Here is an 18,011-nt window from a genome sequence, read left to right as displayed (position 1 = left end):
AGTATTAGTGGAAATAGCGTGAGATGTTGATTACGAAACTTGGGAAAAGAACATTATCATCAACGACCATCAACCGTGGGCTTTCAGCTGACAGGAGCGAAAACGATTGATGCCACCGCCGCCCTAAATCAGTTGTTTACCTTCCCATTTGACCGACGATTGTTATCATACAGGCATTCCCATTGCCAACATCGCTATCGATGAAAACTAAAAATTCAACATTTGTGATAGCGTTAAATAAGTTTATCTTCTTTTACTTACAAGTTTATTATGTTTCCACAGGGGAAAGCGCGGTTCTCATTTTTTTTTTCATTTTTTTTAAAATTATACCTTTGGTTGTCTAATTAAATTGACCGTCAACGTTTATTCTTATTTCTATCGGGAACAACATACTTTGGTAAATTGTCCATTCAAGTGTCCTCTTTAATTGTTCTGTTAAAACACAAATACTTTCACCAATCAAAATAAATAAAATCAGAAATCTACCGAACTGTTTGTCTTTCCGTTGTTGGATGCAACGTTAAAGAGCAATCGAAGCAAGCAAGCACACGAATGACAATAATGTAAAGAATAAGGAATGTCCACTTGATTGCCGGATTCGGATAACGCTCAAGGCCAGAACAATGCCACGAAAGGTGCGTATAACTCTTGTTCTAATTCTATAACTAGCTTTTCTAATGGGGTACCACCTTCTTTGCAATTCATTCACAACAGAAATCCAGGGCCCACCACGCTCTTGATTACCAGCGGTTGGCTCAGTTGATAGCAGAGACTGGGCTTCCAAATGAAACCCGCATGGCTGCAGGACTGAAGGAAGGGTCATACTGGCAAAAAATCGCCACCGAATATGTCAATGGTCCTCCAGAGCATAGCATGATAAAAGCAATTTATAACCTCTCGCGATCCACCTTTTTTGTTAAGTTGGTGACCGAAATGTTACAAGTAAAGGTAAGATACGAAAACATTAATAAGAATCACGAGGTTTTGTCGTGACCTCCTTGAACTCTCAATAATGATCTTTAAATTGATACGATTGTAATTAGTGACAAGACCGACTAAGGGGAGGGGTGTAGGAGGAATGTTGGAAAAAATTGAACAAAAAAAATAAGCGGCAAAGAAAACCTTCAAAGTGATGCAAATGTGCTAGATCAGCCAAATGTAAGTCCGTAAAACAAAACTTAAAATAGAAATGTGATGAAAAATCTGAAATATATTCACCTATTTGCATGTACCTTTTCAGGGTAGTAACAAATATCCCAAAGATGCAGAAAGTCGGGCCGGGGACAAAGTTAAAAAGTGCAAGGATCCGGTCAGTTTATTTCTTAATATTGTTCCATGCTACGCTTTGTTTGCGAGTACATTTTAATAATTTTTCAGTTCTGTATGGCATTGAATGGGATTCCCTCATTGAAGAAAAGAAGCAGAGAAGGGAGCTTGCCAAGGTCCAGAGAAGAAGCAATCGTAAACAGCCTACACCCAAGAGACTGTTACATTCGAAAGGAAAACCCCAAATTGATTCCCCTATTTAACGGTGTTTAGTTTCATCTAACGCGCGCTCAATGGTTGAAATCAGAACGTACTCTGCCTTTCCGTTTTCTTTTCTTCTTACTGACATTAAAAAAATACAAAAATATACCGCTGACCAATAAAAGTTATGTCTATGTTTTAGAAAGCCCGTTAAGATGGGTGTAAAAGCCGTTTAGACGGACTAATAATATGGTGAGTTTTACAGTGATACCAAGTTGGTGTCAATTGAAAAGTCACGTGACGAGTTATTCCCTTCCAGAAAAGCCAGTACAAGTGTGCATGTTATCAAAGCACGATGTTCGGGTGAAAGTTTTCGATAGTAATTGCATTGAGATGGATGTACAAGCCCTTGAGATGGACTAATAACGCGGTAAGCTTTAAACTGATACCAAGTTGCTGTCAACTGAAACGTCACGTGACGAGTTATTCACTTCCGGAAAAGACGGTACAAGTGTGTATGTTATATTAAAGCAGGATGTTCGGGTAAAATTTTTCGATAGTAATTGCGTTGAGATGGGTGTAGAGGCCGTTGAGATGGACTTACAATACGGTAAGCTTTAAAGTGATACCGAGTTCGTGTCAATTGAAACGTCACGTGACGAGTTATTCACTTCCGGAAAAGCCAGTACAAGTGTGTATGTTATGAAAGCACGATGTTCGGGTGCAATTTTTCGATAGTAATTGCGTTGAGATGGGTGTAGAAGCCGTTGAGATGGACTAATAAGACGGTAAGCTTTCAAACGATACCACGTTGATGTCAACTGAAAAGTCACGCAACGAGTTATTCACTTCTGAACAAAGGATATTTACAGCATCTTTTTACAAATTTACGTGAGCGTTTGGCGCAAATTAATAGCTTTCAATGCAGCTAGAAATTGTTTTTGAGCAATTGGTAAAGATATTTAAATGATTTTATGTTGTAATTTCCACTACTGAATTTTAAATCGAATTGGCAGACAGTTTCAGCCGGTCGAATTGGCAGTGAATTGGCAGACAACTTCAGCTTGGTTCACAATAGTTGCTATTCTTATTCAATGAGATGCTAATAAGTGGCCGGGCATTCTGGAGTTTAGCTAAATATTTGCATTTTTGACGTACTTTGAAAAGCTCTCGCGTCGCTCACAATCATTTGCCCAAAGACATTTTTACAGGAATCTGTAGACCATCCTTCTGCGATTCAACCACCAGAAGCTTGATCCATTTGAAGGTTTCGCACATGGTGAAAATTAATTATATCCACGAAGTACTTTTAAGTGAATCAAATACATGTCTTCGAAATTTAATTATTTTGCACCCAAAAAGACAACGCAACATTCCCTAAAATCAACCCAGTACACATTTAAACATTGCACAAAAATATTTGAGTGTTTTGAAGACGGAAGAATGATGTGGTTTTGCATGCGAGGCTCTCAAACTTGTGTAATAAAATGGTGCGTCAAATGACGATTTTAACGGAGTTTGGTAATTTGCATATTTCTTTGAAATAAAAGAATATTTTGCCAAAAGACTATCCAGTAGTTTTTGTCATGCCCTAGCCTATATACCATGAAAATATGAGCGAAATCGAATTTTCGACCCTGGCCGAGTTATTTTCCATTTTTATGACAGGGACTCTTAAGAACTTGGTAAATTTATGCACTTTTCTTGGGGTGTTTCAGAATCTTTTTGTTTTTCTACTACGTGTGGGAAGCGAATAAATACTGAGCAAGTGGCTTCGGAAGGAGCACGAAAGTTCGATTCAACCTCTCAGAACAGGACGACAACAGGCGTAAGACTTTGGCGATAGACCACTTTCGATATATTAAAATTCAGCCTAAAACAATAGACCCCAGTAAGAGGCTCTGGGGAATAACTACAGAGTTTGTGGGGTTTATTCCCCAGAGCCTCGTGCTGAGGTCTATTGTGTTAGGCTAAATTTTAATATATCGAAATTGATCCATCTTTTGATGTGTCGCTCTCAGTTTGTCCCGTTTCCTCTTAAAAAGCTGAAGCATCTTCCTACGAGTTTTATTACCTTCCCTTTGTTACACTCATAATAATTCCAGAACTTTTTTTTATTATTATTTCAGTGAATTAAAAAAAATCGGTATGCCCAATGAGTTATGAAGAAACCGGCCGAAAACCACCGCCAAACCGACGTCTGAACAATATATATTCAAAATGTTGATGTTCTCGTTGTTGCAACGTGCGTGGGTGGTCGGTTTAATGTATAACAAAGTTCATATGTGTACTTTTATTAATTTTTGTCTTTTCAGAATACAATTGCAGCCAGAGAACCAACAAGACATGCGATGAATGTATTAAAGAATGGGTTAGACAATTTAGTTTCACCATTAAGAATATTGTTCGGTTACAAAAAGTTATTGCCATCGCTCAACAGGTGATTCCTTGAATGACAGAATTTATACCTTGAAGTCTCCATACAAAGGATTTTTTTTTTTTTTTTTTTACTGACAGTTAAGACCGAAATACAAATTTACTGAATTGTCGCATTTTGTCGTTTGTAGTATAATTTTCCCTTTTATGAAGCATACGCAGTAATAACCCGATGCTTCGGTAGGTCGAAAACCAAAGAGAGTTCCAATTCTCAATTACAGATGTTCAAAAACAAATTAGGACCACAGCTAATTTTTTAATAGATGCTTGACCGGCCAAACAATGAAGACGCTAAAATCTCCATAGCCCTCACGGATGGCATGGGCTGTGCACTTCTGTGCCGTGTGTGGTTGTAGTTTTGTTTGTTTGTTTGTTTGTTGTTAAATCACTTCCTATTTCAAACAACGTCATCTTCGTTTTTGTCGCTTTTATTCAGTGCACATACTGTGCCAGCACGAAAAAATGCATGACATTTGACCCGGTGAAAGATACTTTCCACAACAAATGTCCAGGGCAGGACTGGAAATATCATTAGTTTTTGGGTATTTGTTATTTTAGCGAAATTTTCATACTTTATTACATTGCACTTCACGTTCATGATTTCACCAATAGTTTTCTAGTTGTTCCCAGTTATTTTACTGCCCTTTCACTGGTACTTTGGAGATAGTTGACCTCTGATCATATAGTTGCATGTCGCACTAATCCAAGAATGACTGCTCTCAACATTGCCTTTAGCCTGCGAACAGGCCCCCGGCGAGGACGGAAAAAAAAACATTGGCGAGCACGAAACATCTTTGTTTTTGATGTGCCTATCCGCCCTTAGTGATTAGCCTGTGGCAAGTCAGTCAATGTGGTAATTAGACCTATCAAGAAGCTACATTTTCTGTAGTTGCCAACAGTTCCAATCGACCTAATCAAATAGCCGGGCCGGGCGTCATAATATAGAGTGCAAGTAAGCAACATGTTCATGGAATATTTCAAACTTTGTCCCTCCAGGGCCAATACTTAGAGAGCTTAAAACATATAAATACAGTAAGCCTCATGAACCGTAGGAGTCGTGTAGGGCGGTCAACCGCATTTTATAAAGATCTGTCAAATATTTATCTCAAAGATGTCAACAATCAGCGATTTAACCAATCATATCATGATACCGGGAGCTGGTATCATGCCAGGAGCTGGTATCATGGAACGGCGGCATCAATAGAATGTCTACAGGTTCCCTCGCTTCGTTCGGGCTCACCAGGAGCCTGTTCGCAGGCTAGGAAGGGAAGGAAACTCGTATTATTTTATGGCGATTTTTCCGACGCACTATGATAATACTTGAAAAAGTTAAGTTGCAATTCATTTCCTCCTCGTCATATAGCTGTAGCCACAAAAGCCACAGAGAACCGTCAAAACCGCAAATAGTTTTAATGTCCTACATATTAAGAACTTTGTAAAAAACTGCCAAATGGTTTAAAGGTTCCGCATTGGTGGAAACACAGCTTTGCGTTTACCTACATTACGCGACAGTGGCTCTTTAAGAGCAAATGTGCCAAAAAATCAAAAATAGTTCGGTAAGGCTTGAAAACTCGAATTTGCCCTACTGTTGCATATAAGTAGGCCTTAGTAAAAGTAAAACCGCTATGTAGTTTTTTCTTCAAATATCTTGGTATTTCCGAGAAAAAGGACATTATCGATTTCTCGTCCAGACATCAATCTAACGAGTGTTAACTGGGCTGAAAATCGACCTTTTTCATTCGATTCGCATTTCGTAACTATCGTGCGCAAAAAAGTTGTAATGCAACCAACGTAATGCAGAATTATTCTTTGTCTTAAAAAGGACAATTTCAAGAATATTGGATTAATCTAATTATCTGACGGTAAAGAAAACCAGAGTGTTCTCCAAAATTGAGTTAGTCAGTCGGTGAAAAGAACTGTCATTTTGACCATGTGCCATGTCTCGGAATTCCACAAGATTTTAGATTCTAACTATACTAGGATAGGTCTTTGAATATATGTAAAGTTTAGTTTGGGCAAATGATTAGGGACTCGTCAAAAAATTATTCAAATCACACACAAAAAAAATTTAAAAAACGCCAACAGTCGAATGCGTGACCAAAAGTGCTACCATTGTTTTTGTCATTAAATCACTTCAATTCAAAATATCACAGAAATATCAGCACGACTTAAGCATAAAACAATATAAATATGTTAACTTAGCTGGGTTTTCATGTCTTGACTATCAAACAACATTCCATCCTGCCATTTTAACGGTGTTCCATTAGCTTTGCATAACCTGTACGCATTCGTCTGGTGAATTTGAATCTCCCAAATCGCTCAATATTACCAAGTTCCTATGTAAATGTTCCTACGTTTTCCGTTTTGTTGAATAGCTTAATCGTGCTTTCAACAACTGGGTCCTGAGTTGCAGAGAGAAATGGAGAGACAGTAACAAAGAGAGAAACAGACAACAGGTAGACCACAGGCAGCCCAAGCTCTCTCTATGAACCACACAAGCAACACAATATGGCATCGAATTATAAGGGTTTATATGGGATTTTCAACAAGATATCCATGGAGGTAGTTAAAAGTGAAAATTCTCAATAAAAATGGCTTACCTTATTCCATACGTGCGTTGTTTGCTCCTGGTATGGTTACTTTACCGATTTAACTTGATTTAAGCGACTTTTTGTAATTCCGGTTTTCCCTTCATAAAGAGAGGACAAGGCGAAACACCTCAGTCGGAACAGCCTGCCGAACGAAGTCAAAAATCCCAGGCTAAATATACCCACGGCTACAAATCCACCGCAGAATTCAAGGGCAAAAGTTTATCTTTCATTTCAATCCTCTAGCCACACAATCGCAGCCGTGCGAGCGACGCCAGGCGGCTCTTCGTATCCCCAGTGAAACGATAAAACGATGGAAGAGCTCCGTGTCTGTTTGATCCGCGACCCAACGACCGTTGAAATCGGCCTGGTAACCTTGTCATGTTGGCAAACCAAGACTCGCGGGAGTACGAGACCGTAATTTGTCAAATTTGTCAAACGTAAGATCAACGGCGAAAGCTCCGTAGAAACTGAGGAGATACAATCATTTTTGAAGTGGAAGTCATGGTAAGTTTTCACGTTTATGCACCTTTGAGTTACTTGGTCCTCGCCTCACCAATTTAACTTCATCTCCCCATAATTCGTTAATTCTCCTGAGCAAAACAGAGTTCAATTTGCTTACGGCAATTTCTTTCTCTTCGCTCTAGACAAAATTTTGCTGGCTTCCATAATTTCCATAATTCCAAATTTTGTTGGCTTTCAGTTTCCTCACAATATTCGTAATTCCACAATACCCTAAGAGAAGCAAATTTAGTTTATCAGCTCGGGAATATTTTATACAAGCAAATCAAAGATGCATAAACGAGAAAACTTACCACGACTTCCACTTCAAAAATGATTGTATCTCCTCAGTTTCTACGGAGCTTTCGCCGCTGATCTTACGTTTCTTTAGTTTTGAAGCCATTTTGCAAAAGCGTTCCGTACGATTTTTATTTTGCATTGTAAATTCGACCTGAGGGGACCCCAGGTGTTACAAGAAGTTTGGTTGACAAAATGCGGTCTAGTACCCCCGCGAGTCTTGGTTTGCCAACATGATGAGGTTACCAAGCCGATGTCAACGGTCGTTGGGTCGCGGATCAAACAGACACGGAGCTCTTCCATCGTTTTATCGTTTCACTGGGGATACGAAGAGCCGCCTGGCGTCGCTTGCAGGGCTGCGATTGTGTGGCTAGAGGATTGAAATGAAAGATAAACCTTTGCCCTTGAATTCTGCGGTGGATTTGTAGCCGTGGGTACATTTTAGCCTGGGATTTTTGACTTCGTTCGGCAGGCTGTTCCGACTGAGGTGTTTCGCCTTGTCCTCTCTTAATGAAGGGTATACCGCAATTCAAAAAAGTCGCTTAAATCAAGCTAACTAGGTAAAATAACCACACCAGGAGTAAACAACCCACTTATGGAATAAGGTAAGCCATTTTTATTGAGAATTTTCACTTTTAACTACCTCCATGGATATCTTGTAGAAAATCCCATATAAACCCTTATAATTCGATGCCATATTGTGTTGCTTGTGTGGTTCATAGAGAGAGCTTGGGCTGCCTGTGGTCAGACAAATATCCCGCCAACCAGACAGATAGACAGAGAAAGAGAGAAAAAGAGACAGATGGGGATAGAAAAACTAATTTGTTTGTTTTGATTTCCGTTTCTAGTGAGTCAATGGCAAGATTCTCCTCATTTCTGTTCCAGTGACCATCTTTGTGGTTATTGTGATACTGGGATGCACCATCTCCTGTGGCTGTGGGTGTGACTGTTGCTGCCGCTGTCCTCCTGGCCCCGGTTGTTCGAAAGCCGATTAAAATAACCCGAGCCGGGGTTAGCGGTTATTCCGCGACTAAATTTCTTATTCCCGGGATAACTAATCGGGGGATAAAATGGTGTTCCCGAAAACAGATTTAATCTTCGATTAACTATCCGTCGATTAAACTCGGATTAAGCCGGTAAAACCGGTCTGTGGTGGGAGAAAATGAAGTAGTACTAGGACCAGTAGGGGAGGGAAGGGATAATTATGACGGCTCCTACCAATGATACGAACTTGTTGTTGAATAAAAAGAAAAAGAAAGCCCAATTCTTATATGTCAACTACATTTGCTTGCTATAAGAACCAATAAAAATGCTTAAATTAAAATTAGAGTCGTGATAGCAAATCTGTGCAAGATAAACGCTTGGCGAAGCTCACTGTGAGTCAATTTTCAACCTTACTTCTTTGTAATTTAGAAATTTAGAATAGCCTCTACTCGGAGTACCGTAATTCGGATGGCCTAATAAAGCAAGTTTGGCTGGGGGAAAATTGTAGAAAAGAGGAAAGCCATAAACTAAGTAAAGAAGCGAAAGCGGAGATTCTGCCGAATGAGATAAACAACTTTTTGAAGAACAAGCAAGGTCGACAGTAAAGGAAACTTTAACAATGTTTTGTCCATAATACTCGCCTTCGATCGAGCAAAACAAGCCTTAAATTCCACCACAGATCTTTCCTTTACACTACAGTGGCTAGTAAGCGACGATCTTTACCTCTGAGAGCGGAAATGTTGAAATTTCTCATGATTTCTCGCTTCGCCCTCGTTGTGAAAAACATTTTGCGGATCGGCGAACAGCGGTCCGTCCGAGAAACCGCGGGAAAACCGGACGCGGGATGGCTCATCCGCGAGGGAGTAGTAACATCTATTTTGCAAAAGTCGTCAGGTAGCTCGAATTGCTTTTCTTTCCTTACCGGGCCCGGCATTAAAGCAAAATCAACAAACTGTAAGTCCGCCATTTTGAATTGTTTGTCTGCTTTTTCATCCGATTACCGAGTTAATCCACCTCGCTAGGTGTGTTAAATTTAACCCTTAGTTTAATCCTTGGATAGTGCTAATCGAGCTTCGAGGAACAGAAGTTAATCGAAGGATAAATTTATTCCGTCGATTAGGACGATTTAATCTTGGGTTAGCGCTAATCGGCTTTCGAACAACCGGGCCCTGGGTGTCTGCGCTGTTTTAGAACCATCTTCCATCACTGTTTCCGCTGCTGTTGTTGTTGCGAGAGAGATTCAGCTAGTTTATGAGGTACTATATCTGACAGAACTTTTTCTTCCAGAAGTTTGCGTAAGTACGCCCCATGTGTATCTTTATCTTTTAAAGTTTTAAGCGTATTCTCTTTCAAAATAACTAAAACTCTAATTCTTGCGATGAAAACAGTTCAGATGACATGGTTTTTCTGGCCCCGAATTTGAACAACGCACGCAGGCCCAATTCAGTTGCCGGACTGATTAAATTCTTAAGAGACTGTAAGAATCTTGGACCACCACCCGGTTAGCTCAGTTGGTAAGAGCATCGGACTGCTGAGTGGAAGGCCGTGACTTCGAAACCAAGACCGGGCCACTAACGAGTGTTTTAAAATTATTGGGAAGATCGTACGCCGGCTGCGTGCTCAACATCTGCCTCAGTTCAGATGAACGCGTCATTGGGCAGTCACGTTAGGCTTGTCTCCTTCCCCTCTACACGTCAACCTTGAGGGGCAGTAAAGAACCCACTCACTAATGGAAAAGAGTAGGGAGAAAAGTACCCGGTGCTGTGGTCTGTCATGTCACACGGGGTTAGTTGGATGGAGGCCGAGTGATGGGGTGACCACCTGTAATCATAACACTTTTTATTGTAAGGTTTATTAATGTCAGCTAACTCTGTCTGCTGTTAAATAGAGTCAGTAAGTTATGAATACGCTCATACTTTATGAAGATCTTATATTGAACTACGGATGACAGGCTTGTACGGGAGGTCGAACCCACTAATCCATGACCTCTGCGATACCGGTGCAGTGCTCTTCCAACTGAGCTAACCAGCCAATTGGGAGCTGGTTATTTTGTTGGTTCATAATAAACCCGTGAGTGATGAAATACATTAGTGAATATAAATGTACAAAGATCACATACTGAACTGCAGATTAAATACAGGAAGATTGTGAACGATCTTCGCAGTTATCAACGCTAACAAGCAGTGGCGAATAATTTTTCGTGCTTTCTTTTCGTTACTGCGATCGTTCACATCTTCATTTACAAAGATTAAATGTTAGACGACTGCATTCCCACTGAGTTTCGTAGTTACTGTGACGTTCCTGTTTGGATTTGTACCTAGGTTACTCCGCATTTACATGATGTATGCATACATACGAACAACTAATATTCCATAAGGAAAACCGTACCAAAATAAGTGGTGGGTCTAAAGAGAACGGCTAAAACGTAAAGTCAAAAAAGGGCAATGCTCTAATGGTCAGTCATCAAAGCCACATTCAAAAGGCAATCACTAGTACAGTGATGAGTGTTGCAGCCCAGTAATAAAAGGTGAACAACAGTAGAGTGTTGCAATATGCTATGTCAACTTGTGGAAAAGAGAAGGAGCAATTAGGTAGAGGCGAATGGAAATCTCCTGTGAAAAGTCAAAAATTGGTCCAAAAGTTTACAACACGGTGTATTCCCAGGTGGTCACCCAAACAGGTACTGACGCCACCCAACGGGACTTGACTTGGGTGATCGGACGAGAACCGGTACGTTCCCTGTCGTGTGTTCGTAGACGAAAGAAACAAGTGGGAAAGTGTCTAATATAATTGCTTGCACTCTCTATTAAGGCGGGATTCTACCTGAAGGCTGTATTTTGGCTGGGTTTTATGGTTTTAACGCAAATACCTAGTTCACGTTTCAAACAGTCAAAAATCTCTTCAATCAAAAAACTGGCTTGTCGGAAGCTTTAGCAGTCTTTTACTCCGCTTTTCTACGGGTCAATAAATTAGGAGCAGGTTTTAATCTTGCACGGCGAGCAGAGACTGCGCGGTCACAATCAGAGTCTGAGACATTGTGTCTCTTAGAATTCTGAACTCGATCATCCTAATCCATTTCTTCTTTACGAGATTCTCGAATTTTATTTACCGGATAGTCATTAATATTATTTGGACGAATATCTTCATTTCCAATATCATCGCTTCCTCCAACCGCTTGTGGCTGTCCACCGGTTGCCTCTGACAGTTCTTCTTTTGCTTCTGGTTGAGCATCAGGCGTTTCGTCATCTTGCTCTTCTCGCTGATCACAGTTGTCGGACAAGTTGTCCAAACTGCTTACACACTCGGCAACGAATCTTCGGGCAATTTCTTCCCGTGTGCCCAAGCTCACTGCATGCAATGCACACAGACTGTATATTATTGTGAATTGAACGGCACCATTCCCCACATATACGCAAGGAATATGGAATTGAAGGTTTATCCAAGATCATCTTGACTAAACGGTGGCCTTTTTCCAATCCGGCCAGTTCATAATCTGTTTTGTACTTTAAACGAATCACCTCGCCGAATTCGCTCAAAGCAGACTTGACCTCTTCATCTTCCACATAGCAACGGAGATCCACTATGCTGAAATTTAAAAACCATTGTTAAGAAGAACTTCGGCGTCACCTCTTGACTCTAGCTCCAAAAGATATACTCCATCTCCCAGATCTTAAAATACAAAAATCGAATCTTGGATTTCTTTCTGCATTCCAGCCTTAAGATCTCCAAGACCAATTCGATCGGGCGTTCGAAATGACAAGATTCATGCCTTTCGGTTCACCATATTGGCGTCCCGCAAGTGACAACGGTCAAACTTCAATAACTATAGATCACAACGACTTTTCCGCAAAATATAACAACAGCTTAACAGAAAAATTTCTTAGCAAAAACTATATAGTTTACCAAACTCTCGATGGCCTAAAATAGGCAAGAATTCAACAAATGGCACAGCCACCACTCGGACGAGAACCGCCACGTTCCCTGTGGTGTGGTCGTAGACGAAAGAAACAAGTCAAAAGTTGCTCAATTGCTTGCACTCTCTTTTAAGTCCCTTAGAAAGACGGCCTTTAATTGCTGTTGTGATGAAATTGCAATTACGTCTCGGCTACCTAACCAAGAGATTCCAAACCCAGCTAAAACTTCAAATCACAAAAGGGAAATTCTCCAATGGTCAGTCATCAAAGCCACATTCAAGAGATTACCTCTAGTGTGGTGGTCAGTGTTGCAGCGCTATAACCAAACAAGAAATTGTTCTAATACGCTCTCAACTTCCTGGAAAAATGAAAAACATTTTGAAAATAGAGGGATCAATGATGTGGAGGCTATGGAAATCTTCTCTGAATAGTCCAGTCCAAAAATGGGTCCAAAAGTCTACAACACGGCGTATTCCCAGGTGGTCACCCACCCAGGTACTGACGCCGCCCAACAGGACTTCACTTCGGTGATCGGACGAGAACCGGTGCGTTCCCTGTGCTGTGGTCGTAGACGAAAGAAACAAGTCAAAAGTTGCCCAATTGCTTGGACTCTCTTTTAAGTCTCTTAGAAAAAAGGCCTTTAATTGCTGTTGTGATAAAATTGATATTACCTCTCGGCTACCTAACCAAGAAATTCCCAAGCCAGCTAAAATTTTAAATCACAAAAGGGCAATTCTTCAATGGTCAGTCATCAAAGCCATATTCAAGAGATTACCTCTAGTGTAGTGGTCAGCGTTGCAGCGCTATAATCAAACAAGAAAATGTTCTAATACGCTGTCAACTTGCTGGAAAAATAAAAAATCATTTTGAAAACAGAGGGATCGATGATGTGGAGGCGTATGGAAATAATCTCTAGAGAGTCCAGTCCAAAACTAGCTCCAAAAGTCTACAACACGGCGTATTCCCAGGTGGTCACCCAGCCAGGTACTGACGCCGCCCAACAGGACTTCACTTCGATGATCGGACAACAACCGATACGTTCCCTGTTGTGTGGTCGTAGACGAAAGAACCAAGTCAAAAGTTGCTCAATTGCTTTGACTCTCTGTTAACTCTCTTAGAAGGAAGGCGTTTAATTGTTGTTGTGATGAAATTGCAATTACCTTTCGGCTACCTAACCAAGAAATTCCAAAGCCAGCTAAAACTTCAAATCACAAAAGGGCAATTCTCCTGTGGTCAGTCATCAAAGCCACAAACAAGAGATTACCTCCAGTGTGCTGCTCAGTGTTGCGGCGCTATAATCAAACAAGAAAATTTTCTAATATGCTGTAGACTTGCTGGAAAAATAAAAACATTTTGAAAATAGAGGGATCAATGATATGGACGCGTATGGAAATCTTCTCTGAAGAGTCCAGTCCCAAAATGGGTCCAAAAGTCTACAACACGGCGTATTCCCAGGTGGTCACCCACCCAGGTACTGACGCCGCCCAACAGGACTTGACTTCGGTGATCGGACGAGAAGCGGTTTTTTTTTTCTAACAAGGCTCGAAGTGCTTTTTTTATTTACAATCCTCTAGTTATTTTATCAACTTATGAAATATCGTTGTTTTTACAAATAGTGTCATAAAATAAATAAGACTTATCAGTGTTCCTCAAAAGTTTCCATTTAGTGTCTCGTTAATTTACATTATTTGGTAGCACAATATTATTATCACAATGTAAATGTTAAAGTGTCATTTTCTACTTTTGCAAAAACGTCTCCTAAACACCAATGATGCGGAAAGTAATATTGTGTGTGTCTTAACTTATATAACTTGTATTGGAAACGCAAATGCGATTTCACCATAGCTTTAAACAGCGCTTCGGGCAGATATGTCAAGTTCTTTGTTCGGTAGTTGACAGCGGATTTATAGATAGCCCAGCGGGCCAATGTTAGTGTCCAGTTAACTAAATCTAGTGATCTCCGTGTTAGAGAGTCATTGGTCGTTTTGGCTTTTCCAAATAACTTTCCTTGTGTGGTGAGTATCAGTTTTCGTTCACTGATTTTATCCACATATGTCTGTAGCTGGTTCCAGAAATTATGGACAGTAGGGCAGTCGAGTATGGCGTGCTCCAAGGTGTCGGTGGCACCACATCGGTGACCATACGGTGTGGCATACACCCCGATCCTGTTTAAAGACAAGGCGGTGGGGAGAACTCTGTGAGTGATCTTCCAGTTTACATCACTGTGTTTGTTGTTGATTAGCGGTGGATATAAAGCTTTCCATTGTTTAGCGTTAAAGCAGGGTTCTGGTTGAAGATTCTGCTTCCAATGGTCTACAGCAGGGATAACAGGCTTCTCGGCTTGCAGCAAATGTGTGTAAACATGACGCGTCCTGCACAATGAAATATCGATGGGTGTTTGTCCAGGGCTGGAGTTCACAATACCAAAACAAGGTTGCAAGGTAGGCGGCGGCCAGACTGAGGCAGTACAAATCTTTTGGGACCATTCTGGGGGAAGAGCGACGAATAGCTCTCTCAGTTCTTCTGTTGTTCTAGATAAGGTGCGCGGATTTTTGTCTGTTAGCATGTCATGTATGGCTGACACAGGTAGGTACCCCGCGATAACTTCATAGCAGATGTCTCTAATGCGGGTAATTCCAGCTGCAATCCAATCTGTAAAGATCAGGGACTTGTCTTCAGTGGTAATTTCAGGATTCAAGAACAGGGGCTCATTGAGGATATCAGTGACGGACTCAGCGGATCTGGTCCGCACGCGGTGATCCTTATGTCGGTGCCAAGCCGTTAGCAGTTCGTTATGAAAACTGGGTATGTCTCGATCGATACGCTGCAACGAATAGTCCAGTGCGAGAGACATCTTTCCAAGACGAAGATTGGAGATACGAAGAAAGTATGAAGTGAAATGTTTCCAGTGTGCTTTTTCCTCTGAAAGAAGCCTCCTCAAGGTGTTCAGACGTAAACTTCCGATTTTAGTCTGCAAACGAAGGATGTTGAAACCACCTTCCTTTAGGGGTAGGGCCAGGATGTCCTTTGTAGGAAGATGACGTTTGTAGTTCCAAAAGAAATCATAAAGTGATTGTTCAATCTGTGATACTGCCCAAGCAGGCATCGGTAGTGAAGTGGCGTTATACCATAATGTTGAAGCTAGGAGGCCGTTAATCACGAGCGCTTTACCTTTGTAGCTTAACTCCCTATGTCGCCAAGCGGCAATGATGTTATTTATTTTCTGTATTTTAGCCTCCCAATTCAGTCTCGTACAGTCGACGTTACCAAAGAAAATGCCAAGAATCTTCTCAGGGATAAAGTCATTATACCAATCAAAAGCGTGAAGTTGATCCGTCCACTCCTTAAAAGCTCCGCACCAGAGCCCCTTGCATTTTCCTTTGTTTATTTTTGCACCAGAGGCGCGTTCCTACAAATCAAATACGGTAAAAGCTTCATTAATGGAAGCATCGTCGGATAGCAACAGCGTCGTATCATCTGCATATTGTGACAATTTTAATTCTTCCTCGGAGTCAGGCGGTCGAATACCATGAATTCTAGGATTTTCGCGAATGTTTATAGCCATTGTTTCTGCGGTTAGGACATAGAGGGGCATAGAGAGGGCACAGCCCTGTCGAAGTCCGCGTTCTAGTTTAATAAAAGCGGTGAGCCAACCATTTGTCTTGACAGAGCTAGAGGCATCGTCATATATCAATTTAATCCAATTAATGAAGTTGGGTCCAAAACCAAAGCGTTCCAGACAAGCAAATAAAAAGTCGTGGGAAACTCGGTCAAAGGCCTTCATCTGGTCAATACTGATGAAGGCTAGATTGGTGTTTTCCTCATTGACATAGGATATGACATCATTAAGAAGACGAGTGTTATCGTTAATTGTCCTTCCTTTTATACAGGCAGTTTGGTCAGAGTTCACGATTAGGGGTAATACTTGTTGCAGCCTGTTCGCCAGCGCCTGTGTCAAAATTTTGTAATCAGTATTGAGTAGAGTTACTGGCCGCCAGTTCTTTAATTGTGTTCAGTCTCCTTTTTTAAACAATAAAGTAACGATTCCCCGCCGTTGTGAAACAGTAAGAAGGCCATTATCCAAAGCATAATTGTAGACACGTGTTAACTTCTCCCCGAGAATAGACTAAAAGTGTTTATAAAAGTTCGACGTCAAGCCATCGCAGCCAGGTGATTTGTTGCTTTCCATTGCCATCACAGCTTTTTTTAACTCCTCCTCTGTAATAAGACCTTCGCAGGACTCACGTGCTTCATCAGGTAATTTTGGGATAGCACAGTCTAGAAATTTGTTTCTTGCATGTGCATCACTGGGGTGGGCTGCAAAGAGTTGTTTGTAGAATTTGTGGGTTTCTTTCAACAGATCTTGTGGTTCCGAGACGACATCAAGGTTATCTTTCGTCAAAACACGAATCGTTTGTTCTGCTTTTCGGCATTTCTCAAGCGAATAGAAGTAGCGTGTGCTCCGTTCTCCTTCTTCTAAAAACTGAGCTTTCGTTCTAATTCTTAGTGGCTTCTAAATCTTTTAGTTCCAACTGCTTTAATTTTTCTTTCGCAAGAAGGTAGTTCTCAATGTCCCGTGTGTTACCATTGTTGGATTTTTCCTGCAGCTTTATAAGGCTACGCTCTAGTTGAAACTTTTCATGGCGTTTCTGCTTTCCTAGTATTTTCTCGCATCGGATTGCAATGCTCTTGAAACCTTGTTTCGCCTCATCCCACCATAGTAGCGGGTCTTCAAAAACTTCGAACTTGGTTTTCCAAAAAGTCCAGAAATCGTTGATCTCGGACTGAAAAGCCGCGTTAGACAATAGATTGTTGTTAAAGTGCCAGTATCCGGGTCCACGTTTTATCCGGTCAAAGTTTAAAGTCAGACAGACACTGTCATGGTCACAATGAGGAAAGGGTTTAATCGATGCGTCCATAACAAATTGATTTAAAGAGTTGCTAATTAAGAATTTGTCAATCCGTGTACGTATGTGTGTTCCATTTGTGGGATGTCGCGCAGTCCAAGTGAAGCAGCGCTTATCCTTGTTTCGATCCCTCCAAATTTCAGATATGTTAAGTCGAGTGCAAATTCCATGGAGAGTTGTGGCAGCAAAATTCCTAGCATTTGGATTTCCACCGAATTTATCCCTTGCGTCTGCGATGCAATTAAAGTCACCACCGATGATGTTGTCAAACTCCTCGGAAATAAAACCACCCAAACTAGAAAAGAAAGTTCGTCGATCGCCGTCCGTTTGAGGTGCGTATATGTTTATGATGCTCAAGGTTTGATCATCAAGTTCCAGAACAATATTTAAGATCCGACCTTCATTATCACTTCGTATATGATTCACAATACACTCAAGGCGTGAATGAATGAGGATAGCGACACCTCTCGCAGTATTTGTGCCATGATTAAAGATAACATCACCGATCCACTAGCGTTGGATTTGCATCTCCATGTCAACACTCCAATGAGTTTCTTGAAGTAGAATTATATCTAGTCTGTTTCGAAGAAAATAGGAAAAAGTCATTTTCCGTCGATCAAGGGAGCGAATCCCCTATGAGTTAACCGTTAAAATGATTGTCATGACTAAAGAGAGGAAGATGATTATAAAGTCCCGGTCCATTGTTCGTTATAAAAAATAAGAAAGCTAACTTGCAGGCGACTTATGATCGGTAGCCGGGGCAGTCTTTTTCTCCTTTCTTCTTCCGTTAGGAAGGTTTGGCGGAGGATGAATTCTCTGACGACGAACGGAGACGCTAGCCTTGCCGTCAGAATCAGTGTCAGTTGTGTGTTGTCGTTTTAATCCTTGTGCTCTTTCCTGATGCTCCATTTCCTCAT

The 18,011-nt window shown here is 41.0% G+C and overlaps 1 long non-coding RNA gene, 1 other non-coding gene and 1 pseudogene across 2 annotated transcripts; 1 reads left to right on the top strand and 2 right to left on the bottom strand.

Annotated features, from left to right (window-relative positions):
- The first annotated feature begins 184 nt into the window (after window positions 1-184).
- LOC149100839 (uncharacterized) lies at window positions 185-1,420 on the top strand. Its single transcript, XR_016203181.1, has 2 exons — window positions 185-948; window positions 1,241-1,420. It is a non-coding gene; the product is annotated as an uncharacterized LOC149100839 (long non-coding RNA).
- An 11,221-nt stretch (window positions 1,421-12,641) lies between these two features.
- On the bottom strand, window positions 12,642-12,760 carry LOC149100838 (5S ribosomal RNA). Its single transcript, XR_016203238.1, has one exon. It is a non-coding gene; the product is annotated as a 5S ribosomal RNA (ribosomal RNA).
- Window positions 12,761-13,130: 370 nt separating this feature from the next.
- Window positions 13,131-13,249, bottom strand: LOC149100837 (5S ribosomal RNA; annotated as a pseudogene).
- Between the last annotated feature and the right edge of the window lie 4,762 nt (window positions 13,250-18,011).

Source organism: Orbicella faveolata, unplaced genomic scaffold, assembly GCF_042242905.1.
Source record: "Orbicella faveolata isolate gen_17 unplaced genomic scaffold, um_ofav_v1 contig_4, whole genome shotgun sequence".
Lineage (NCBI taxonomy): Eukaryota > Metazoa > Cnidaria > Anthozoa > Scleractinia > Merulinidae > Orbicella > Orbicella faveolata.
The sequence above is the reverse complement of the archived record's forward strand: the minus strand, read 5'-3'. Positions and strand labels throughout refer to the sequence as shown.